At 43.2% G+C, this 10488-nt stretch overlaps 1 pseudogene across 1 annotated transcript in view; it reads left to right on the top strand.

Moving 5' to 3' along the window:
* The window catches only part of LOC310849407 (catenin delta-2-like), a 266045-nt pseudogene that overhangs the window by 254824 nt on the left and 733 nt on the right, over positions 1-10488 (top strand). The window contains exon 7 of the transcript XR_014568710.1: positions 10382-10486. The product of XR_014568710.1 is annotated as a catenin delta-2-like (transcript). The remainder of the gene's footprint in view (positions 1-10381; positions 10487-10488) is intronic.

The raw sequence follows: 10488 nt of genomic DNA on the forward strand, positions 1-10488 counted from the left end.
TATTAGAGAGGGAGAAAAATGCCTATGCAGCATGTCCCGTTAGCTTCTTCTTCTTTACTCAGTTATTTACATGTTCCCGGCACTTGATTTTAGTGCTTTTTTCTGTACATTTCCAAGCTCTAACATTTTTTTTTTTTTTTAATGGAGCAACCACAGTTCTTACACACTGTATTCCAAGTATGGTTGCACCATAGATTTGTATTAAGATATTATGATGCTGTTCGTTTTATCCTCAATCCCTTTCCTAATAATTACTACCTGGGCATTTGCTTTTTCCACAGTTGCTATAGGCTGAGTTTCCTTTCCTAACAAAATAAAAAAAATTCATTCCAGTAGCACCTCTAGAGGCCAACTAAGTTTGCTATTGGTATGAGCTTTCGTGTGCATGCACACTTTTTCAGATACTTCTTCGTGTGCATGCACACGAAAGCTCATACCAAAAACAAACTTAGTTAGTCTCTAAGGGTGGCACTGTGGGTTAAACCACAGAGCCTAGGACTCGCCAATCAGAAGGTCGGCGGTTTAAATCCCTGCGACGGGGTGAGCTCCCGTTGCTCGGTCCCTGCTCCTGCCAACCTAGCAGTTCGAAAGCATGTCAAAGTGCAAGTAGATAAATAGGTACCACTCCGGGAGGAAGGTAAACGGCGTTTCCGTGCGCTGCTCTGGTTCGCCAGAAGCGGCTTAGTCATGCTGGCCATAGGACCTGGAAGCTGTCTGCGGGCCATCCTGTCCATTAAATGAAGGCAATCAGGGTCATGGGTTTGAGCCCCATGTTTGGCAAAAAGATTCCTACACAGCAGGGAGTTGGACTAGATGTTCCCTCGTGGTCCCTTCCAACTCTACAATTCTACGATTCCACTTACCTTACTCGCTATCTTGATGCCTAGTAACCCATTTTGAAGAGGCTTTTTCTATCTCTTCATAGTCTGCACAGTAATCCGGATGGGAGATTACCAACTCATTGAAGCCAGGCTATTGCTACAAATATAATGTTGTAGATGGATCATCACCTAAACTGGCAAAGAGCTGGATCCAAGAGTAGCCCCTACTATGCATTTGATCCATAACAATTATACTGGGTGAAGAAATGGGATTTAACTTTATCATATAAGTTGTCAAAGTATCTTGCAAATACAAATCACTTGCATCTTTGAACATTGCATCTAGTGATTGCAGTGTCTCTTTCTTGGCAAAAAATTGCGAGGAGCTACAGCATATCTTCTACTTGCCAGGCTTTTTCTTGCCTCTGTGAAGCAGGAAAGGCTTCAGACATATCATTTCTGATAAGGAATTTCAGTGCCCTTTTCTGCCTCTGTTACAATCATGGGAATTTTGCTTCTGACCTAAAATGGAACAGGATTAGTCCTTTCACTGAATGTTCGCTACATATACAACTTCATTTACAGAACAGTTTTGTAATCTTCCTTAAAGCACAGTTGTATTCTATATAATGGCATAAAAAAGTACAATATGTGTACAGTAGAACACATACAAATGTGTTAAATGTGCTTTCAGCTTATCTGCTTCACACTGTTAAGAGATACTGTGCAGGACCATATTAATTCATAGGGCATAATGCAGTTTATTGTAGAAAGGCTGGTAACAGGAATAGTAATTGTATGTCCACAGCATGACATCTGAAATCGCACATTTATTTTGCTCCTGAGGAATTAAATGACTGACACTTCTTATCACTGGTAGGCTGATCCATTTATCTACATCAAGTCTCACACTGTATTGCCTAGAGATTGTATTACAAGCACAGTAGAAGACTGAAATCTTCAGTTAAGGCTTCTTAACACTTTCCACCTAGTGTTTTCTTAACGCTAAGCTACATTCACTTACTAGGATTTCTTTTAAAATGGAATATTAACTTTGGGACAAATATTTCTCTTTCTTAAATATACCTGGTGTAGATTACTTTCCAAGTTGCACAAATGTAAGAACTGGCTTGTGAGAGCAGACCAAGTTCCATCTAGTCCATCAGTCGTTTCCAGCACCAGTCAGATGATGTCTCTGGAATCTTCCTAGCAAGACAGAGGTGATGGATATCCAGCCTCTGGTAATCTATAATATTATAATATAATAATATAATATAATATAATATAATATAATATAATAATATAATATAATATAAATAATTTTATTATTTCTACCCTGTCCATCTGACTGGGTTGCCCCAGCCACTCTTGGCAACTTCCTATGTATATGAAAACATAATAAAACATTAAAAAGCTTCCCTATACAGGGCTGCCTTCAGATGTCTTCTAAAGGTTGCTCATATCCTTGACATCTGATGCAAAAGGGTTCCACAGGGTGGGTGCCACTACTGAGAAGGCCCTCTGCCCAGTTCCTTGTAGCTTCACTTCTTACAGTGAGGGAACCACTAGAAGGCCCTCGGTGCTGGATCTCAGTGTCCAGGCCGAACAATGGGGGTAGAGAAGTTCCTTCAGGTATACAGGGCCAAGGCCATTTAGGGCCTTAAAAGTCAGCACCAACACTTTGAATTGTGCCCGGAAATTTACTGGGAGCCAATATAGGTCTTTCAGGACTGGTGTTATATGTGGATGTGGAGGATAAAGAACATGCCTCCTGGATCAGACCAATGCCCTATAGTCCAGCATCCTGTTTCTCACAGTGGTCAAGATGCCTATGGAAGCCAACAACAACAACATGAAAGAAATCAGCCTCTCTAGCTGTTGTTCCCTGGCAACTGGAATTCAGAAACATGCAGTCCCTGATCCTCGAGGTAGCATATGCCCCTCACGACTAGCAACTACATATTGGCTTATTCTCTATGAATATGTCTGCCCCATGGCCCTTTTAAAGCTATTTAGACTGGTAGCCATCACCACATCCTGCAGTAGAGCATGCTACCATTTATCTATGTATGTTCTGAAAAAGTACTTCCTTTTGTCTGTTCTGTCAATTCAGCTTCAATGGGGGACCCCGGATTGTAGTGTTATGAGAGAAGAATTATGTCTCAATCCATATCTTCAACATAATGCGTTAATTTTTACACCTCCTGCAAGTTGCCCATTACTTGCATTTTTCCCCTAAACAAAGCCAGCAACAACCCAGTGGACTCCAGCCCACTGACAATTCTACAATATCCTTTCTCCCCCTTAAAAAAAAAAATGCAGCCACTGTACTCAGTATTCCAAATGTGGTCGTACCACAGATTTCTATATCAACAGTTCTATTTTTTCTAAGGATCCGCAACATGGAATTAGTATTTTCATAGCTGTCAGACACTGGGTCAATATTTTCATTGAGCTGTCCACCATGACCTTTCTTGATCAATCACTGCCAGCATCACCACTGAGCAACATTTGCCATTTAATTGCCCATTTCCCCATTTTGGAGAGATCTTTTTTGGAGCCTTTTGGCTTTTTTTTTTTGGCCTTATGCTACTCTAAACAGTGTTGGCCACCTCATTGTTTACCTCTAACCTTAGATCATAGAATCATAGAATTGTAGAGGTCACTTGTAAACAAGTTTAAAAGCACCAGTCCCAATACAGATCCGTGGAAGACCCCCCCCCCTCTTTTTATACATTCATTTGATGTAAAAAAAAACTATAAATTTCTTCCTACTTTGTTGTTAACATCCCCTTCAGAGGTCCCTCCTTCAACTAGTGCCACCTTGTAGTAAACCTGCTTCACCTCTGACAAGTCCCAAATCCATCGGACCTCACTTTGCCTCAGGATTCAAAATTCATCCAAATCTCTCACACACTCCCAACTGAAACAGAATTTGGTATGTTGTGTCATAACCACTATAATGATTGACATTTGCTCAAATGTGTATGTAAGACGCCCCAATCCTAAATATTTTTACTCCGAAGGAAATCCTATTAATGCAATAAGATTGACTTCTGAATATGTATGCCTGAGATTGCAGAGACTTCTTCAGGAGACAGATTGTCAGCAATTCTCTTTTGGGAGGAACATAAGGGGGAAAAAACTGCCTGAAACCTCCTGCAGCTGACAAGAACTAATGCTAGGTGTGTGTGTGTGTGTGTGTGTGTGTGTGTGTACACACACATAAACACTTTTTGTAATTGGTCAGCTTCACTGTATATTGTGGCACTGCCCGCTTTTGTTGTGACTGGAACTAAAAATGCAATGTTTGAGTAACTTTGGTTTGAATAACTCAGACTACAGTTCCAACTTCTTGCATTTGGGGCATTCTTTAATGTTTCAGATAAATCCTCTGCCTGATCAAGAAAGAAAAAGGCAAAGGGCAGGCAGGGATGTGGAAATGTATCTGAAATCAGAGTGCGCCTTTCAACAGAGTCCTCAGCTATCTCTCACTCCAGCATGCTGTTATTAGAGGATTTTAATGTTACCAGATTAACAGCCACAGATGATCTCTTGAGCCTAAGATCCCCGATAAAAACTGGAATGCAGTCTATGTTGGGAGATAAGAGGTACATTCTATTCTTTGCTGTTCCAGAAGGGGCTCAGGCACATAATTGAAATTTTTAATAGGGAGCATCTGTTGAGGATTTTCTTTCTCTCCTCCCTCCTCTTTTTCTTTTAAATTACAAGGTTTAGGCAAAACTTCGCACAGCACTGCATAACTGGTAGGAAGATCTAAGACCTCCTGTGCAGATGTGCTGAACAATCTGCTGTTTTCAATTGTATGCAAATTTATACCTGGGCTGGATCCTGAGGAAGGGTCCAACTCTACCACAAGTCCACCCCACCCTCATTTTCTGGTATGTCTTGTAAATAAATAAGTAACTGGGTTGCACTCAGGAAGAGACAGCTGCAAGAATTTGTGTGTGAGAAAGAGATTGCTCACAAAGGGTAGGGCGTGCACATTGTCACAAAATGCAGAAATGGATAGCTATCCACAAGGACTATCACTTTTTGGAATACGCCCCCCCTCCCCATCTTCCATACGCTCCTGTTTTCACAGTATAATTTATTTCCAGTGGACAGAAAATCTCCCTCCAATTCCATGAGTTGAAGTTGAATCCTCTCATCCACAATCACAACTGCCAAGGAGTGGTTTGATTTACAGTGTGCCCACAACAGCTTTCCTTGTCACATTTCTTTTGATTTGTGGGTGCTCTTCCATATTGCTTTCAGTCTAGAATACTTGCTTTCGGGGTTTTGTTTTGTTTTAAAAAGGATTGCATTGTTGGCCAAGCAAAGGCAGATGAAATAATGTACATATGGAAAAGAGCAATTATAATAGCAACCCTTCCCCCGCCCCATGCAGAAATATGCAATGGTCTAATATTCTATTTCCAATAGCGGCAAGCCACATAAGTTGGCCAAACCCTGTTCATCACTCCATCTGGCACACAAAGATATGCATCGTCTGAATGTGGCGGTTCAGTTTAATTATCATGGCTAATAACCACTGATAACCTATCCTACATGAATTTGCCTAATTCTTGCTAAAGCCATCCCCAAGTTGTGTGGCAGTGAATTTCTTAACCTGGTTATACAATGACAGTGTTATAAGAAAAAAACTGCTGCCTTTCCCTTATCGGGTATCCATGAGCCTGTATAGAGTCCTTACGTAGGTTCTCTATCGGTAGGAAATAACAGAGGCCAACCAGAGAATATTGAGAAGCAAAGCAGCTAGTAAGCCTGGTCTTTATTAACTGTTGCAACAGGGTACTCACTACCACACGCAGGAGGCAAGAGGGACCCAGAACGATGGTGTGCAAACCCTTATATAAGCTTTTGAAATTGCCCGCCCTGTAGCTCAAGAACACCCCTTAAAACATCATACATACATCACAGGAGTTGGCTACAGCAGAAATACATAACAGTGGGCAGTCTACAACAGAAATCCTGTCTGGCAGGATACTGATAATGGTCACTTGATTGCTTTACCTGGCCAGTCTGGCCATTCCTTTTGAGATGCTAAATACTTAGTTCCTGATAGGTAGCCGTGTTGGTCCTGAATCCAGGTTACATCCTCACCTTATTCATACACAGATATGCCCTTAAGACAGGATTTGTGAGCAAAGAGACAATGGGGAGGTTTTCCCATTTCCTTCTTCACTAGAGAGTATATCTGAGTTTACTGGAAGCGTCAAAATGGCTTCAGGATTGCTCTCCTGTACTATTTCAGACATGTGGTTTATATACTTATGTATGTGTTTGCCTTGTAAATTTATGATTTATATATATAAGACCTTAGAATTCCAGGTATCCCAATATTGGCAGAGAAATACAGATGAGGGCATGCCTCAGTTCTCCCTCTGTGCCTTCTGTGACACTGAAAAGAAAAACGAGAAGCATCGCCTTCTCCTCTCCCAAGAAACAGAGGGTCTAGCCAATTTCATTTCCAAGATGACAAAGGAATTTCCCCTCACCAAATGATTTTAACTAAATCAATTCATTTTCAGTTAGAAGGTGGGGGCTCTAAATTTTGAGGAGACCTATTCACAGGTAGGGACGTGGGTGGTGCTGTGGGTGAAACCACAGAGCCTAGGACTTGCCGATCAGAAGGTTGGCAGTTCAGATCCCTGCGACAGGATGAGCTCCCATTGCTCGGTCCCTGCTCCTGCCAACCTAGCAGTTTGAAAGCACACCAGTACAAGTAGATAAATAGGTACCGCTCCGGAGGGAAGGTAAACGGTGTTTCCGTGCGCTGCTCTGGTTCGCCAGAAGCAGCTTAGTAATGCTGTCCACATGACCCGGAAGCTGTCTGCGGACAAATGCCGGCACCTTGGCCTATAGAGCGAGATGAGCGCCGCAACCCCAGAGTCATCCGTGACTGGACCTAATGGTCAGGGGTCCCTTTACCTTTACTATTCACAGTAAATGAATAGTATGTTGTTACTATGTCACAACAAATGTTGCAGGGGCATTTAGTATATCATAGCGACTTCCCTGCAACAAAACTTAAAAACCAACAAAGCCTGCCCCAAGCTTGAATGAGATGCAAAGTATGGTGGCTACTTACATCCCAAAACACATCACAAAAAGAAGTAGAGTCCCAAATATCCCTTTCTTTTTAAATATTTATTTATTTATTTATTTTATAATAATTTTTATTAAAGTTTTCCAAATTAAAACAAATCAAAACAAATTAAATCCAATCTATTGCCAATAACTAGGACTTCCCCTCCCTACCCCCTCTTGTGTTCCAAATCTTCCAAATAAGCAATTAAATTCAACAAATTCTTATCCCCAAATTACACTCTTCATCAATAACCCAATTTATCCAAATTCTCATCCCCTAAGATCGATCTATACCCTTCCACGAGTTTCCCCCTTTCAAACATAGTACAGATGAAAATAAGATAAATATGAATAATAATTTTACAGCCTTTGGATTCCAATTTTCCCTCCCCTCTTTCCCCTTTGCGTTTCACCTATCCCTCCACTTCTAATATCTTCCTGGAGTTCCCACATTACACTATGTCCCTCCGGTTCTTTGCCAGTCTTTAATTACGGATGTCCAATCGTAGAAGGAGTCTATCAAATAAGGGCCCATTTCTTCTATCCAGGTTTTTATATCCAGGAGTAAAAACTCCAATTTTGTATCCATAAGCTTGTCAAACCTGAATATCCCAAATGTTCCCCCAGTTCTGTCCAGTTCTTGTTGTTTCCTTGTTCTTATCAATCATTCTCCTCCTTTTTATTTCTCTGTTCTCCCACAGAAATGTTCTTTTTCCAAAAGTTTCTAGTGTCTCTGCAGAGGTTTGTTATTCATGGAGCAAAGCATTGCATCATGTTCCTTTCATTTTCCAACAAATAGTTCCATTGTTTCCTGTAGTATGTAGACCTCTGTAGACAAAATAGTGTTCCATTCCTGCAGTTTCCCAGGAGATTGAAAGTTCCATTCAACTGTTCACATTTCCTGTGAAAAACACATGCAATGTCCCTCAGCTCCTCTAGGTGGATTGCAGTAACAAAGTTCCCTTCCAGAATCACATCCACCAGACCAAGTAGCTTGTTGACCGATATTTAAAACAGTTTGTATTCAATTTGTAACAAATATAACCGGCAAAGTCCTCATAACAAAGTCTCTATTTTAATCTTCCTTTTTGACAGCTCTTTGACAGCTGTCAAAACCTCCATCACTTTTCTCCAGGCAGTTTCACGAATCGCTCCAGGGATTCCGGGGGGGTTGCTTTTTTGAAAACAATTCCACTTTTCTCCTCCAGCTCAATCTTATAATTTTCCCTCGCGAAGTTGCTGATTCGGCAAGATAAGGTTACACTCGATCTTAGTTGTCCAGTCCTTTGTTTTGGCTCTTCTACAATTTAGGGGTAGGCTGACTTCCTTTTTTCCACCTCCCCCGTTCGCTCCGAATTTTAAAAATTTATCCCCCTTTTTTTTAGTCCATATTCCAATTACTCACGGGTTCTTCTTTAGAGCCGAATTTTCAATAGAAGAAGTCAGCGCTCTCCGCCGGATGGCATGCGGCTGCGCTCGGCAGGGATAGCAGAGAACTCAAAGCACCACGCTTCTCCCCGGCACCCGATCCGTAGCCTTTAAAAAGGCTCCTTCACGAGTCGGGAGAGCGCTAACGGTGCCAGCCGAGTCTCCATGTCCACGGCCTCAATCTGGCCGTGGTTTTTAAGGGTCCCCGCATCGCCGGTGCGGTAGGACCCAGCCCCTGCCAAGCCGGCTCCCTCCGGAGCTCGGAGGGAGCCCGCCATTCGGCGATGGCGCCGACCCGGAAGTCTCTTTTTAAATATTTAAAATCTTTATTGCATTTTTCACAGCAATAAAAATAAATCTGATGTTAACCTTAGCAGGCAGAGGGCCTTCTCGGTAGTGGCGCCTGCTCTGTGGAACGCCCTCCCATCAGATGTCAAAGAAATAAGCAACTATCAGACTTTTAGAAAACATATGAAGGCAGCCCTGTTTAGGGAAGCTTTTAGCATTTGATGAATCATTGTTTTTTAAGATTCTACTGGAAGCCGCCCAGAGTGGCTGGGGAAACCCAGACAGATGGGTGGGGTATAAATAATAAATTATTATTATATAGCACACATAGCCATGAGGCAGAGTGAAGCAGCTGCCTCAGGCAGCAAATTCTTAAGGGTAGAACAGGGTTTTGAATTGTGTGCCTTGTGTTCTGCCCTGCAGCCCCTAAGCTAGTTTGTTGCCCTAGGGTACAGTGGATGACTGCTCCATCACCAGTGCTGAAGCAAAAGTCAACTAGCAGTCTAGTCAGAGTTCGTGCACAGAATGGGGAATGCACCCTCTTTTCCTTTGCCTCAGGCAGCAAAACGACTTGGGCTGCTCCTATGATTACATATCACAGAGTTCTTGCAAGCTAACAATTAGGTTCTTGCACATAGCCTTAAATCATTCCAAAGAGACCTTTCCAGCTCTGGAGGCTGGGAAATAAGAGATGCTTTATTCAAATTGCAGACAGTACTCTTGTGTCTACTATGCCGGCATGGCTCCACTCTCTCCTACTTGCCTGCTTAGATGCTGGTTCAGTTCCTTGGATAAGGCGACCTGCCGCTTATCCACACCTTGACATTGTTTTTACACCAATTTAACACTCCGAGCTGCCTTCCACCTGGGAGGTGCCGTTTGCTGAAGGTGCTAATCATTCTCCCTCAAACAGAGCCCCAGTGGACTACAAGTCCCAGGATTCCCTGGGGGAAACTGAATTGCTTTGAAGGCTGGTGTAGATAAGACACCATCACTCCTGACAATTGCGAAGGTGTTTCTTGGAAGCTGAGGGCGCTATTGATTTCCCATGACCCAAAGTATGCCCAAGAGCAATTTTGGCTTGCTTTTCCCCCCACGCTTGGACGGCAGGGGAATAAATGATGGAACGTGGGTCACTTTAAAAGGCAAACGCCATCATAGCGCCTTTAGGCGCTTGGCTAAGACTGCAATGCTATGCGTGGTCATAGCGGCGTTTGCTTCCGAGTAGACGCGAGTCAGGTTTTCAGGGAGCTCTTAAAAAAATAAAAAGTAGACTTGTGCAAGGAAAGCAGAATTGTGCAATGCATCTGAAAACGTGTTCTACTGATGAGAAACGGCCCTGGTATATAAGGGAGCAATTTTTTTAAATAAAAAAGTAGACTTGTGCAAGGAAAGCAGACTTGTGCACTGCATCAGAAGACGAGTTCCACTAGTGAGAAACGGTCCTGGCATTATGTTCCCCACCCCCACGAGCAAAAGACTATTTTAGCAGCTTATGGAAGACCAGGCGCTTAATCCTGGAGGCATTGGGGAGGAACCCCAGAGAGAGGTCAGCCGAGCGCTGTGTGATGCCTTTAATTCCCTCCCCAATTCTCCTTTTTCGCGGAAGGGGGGTGAGAGGAGGGGCTGCTTGCTTGCTTTTCTCTCTGCTGCGCCCGCCTCTTGTCAGCCCGTTTGTTTGTTGTGCTTGCTTCCTCTCCCCGCCCCCCTCTCCTCCTCCTCCTCCTCAGGCCACCGCCGGCCGGACAGCCCACCTCGGCCGGCTCGGAGCCGCCGCCGCCGCCGCCTCCTCCTCCGCTGTCTCAGCCGCTGGCCCCGGGAGTCGTTCGCGCCGAGC

This window comes from Podarcis gaigeae (genome assembly GCF_964106915.1).
Source record: "Podarcis gaigeae genome assembly, chromosome: 7".
Lineage (NCBI taxonomy): Eukaryota > Metazoa > Chordata > Lepidosauria > Squamata > Lacertidae > Podarcis > Podarcis gaigeae.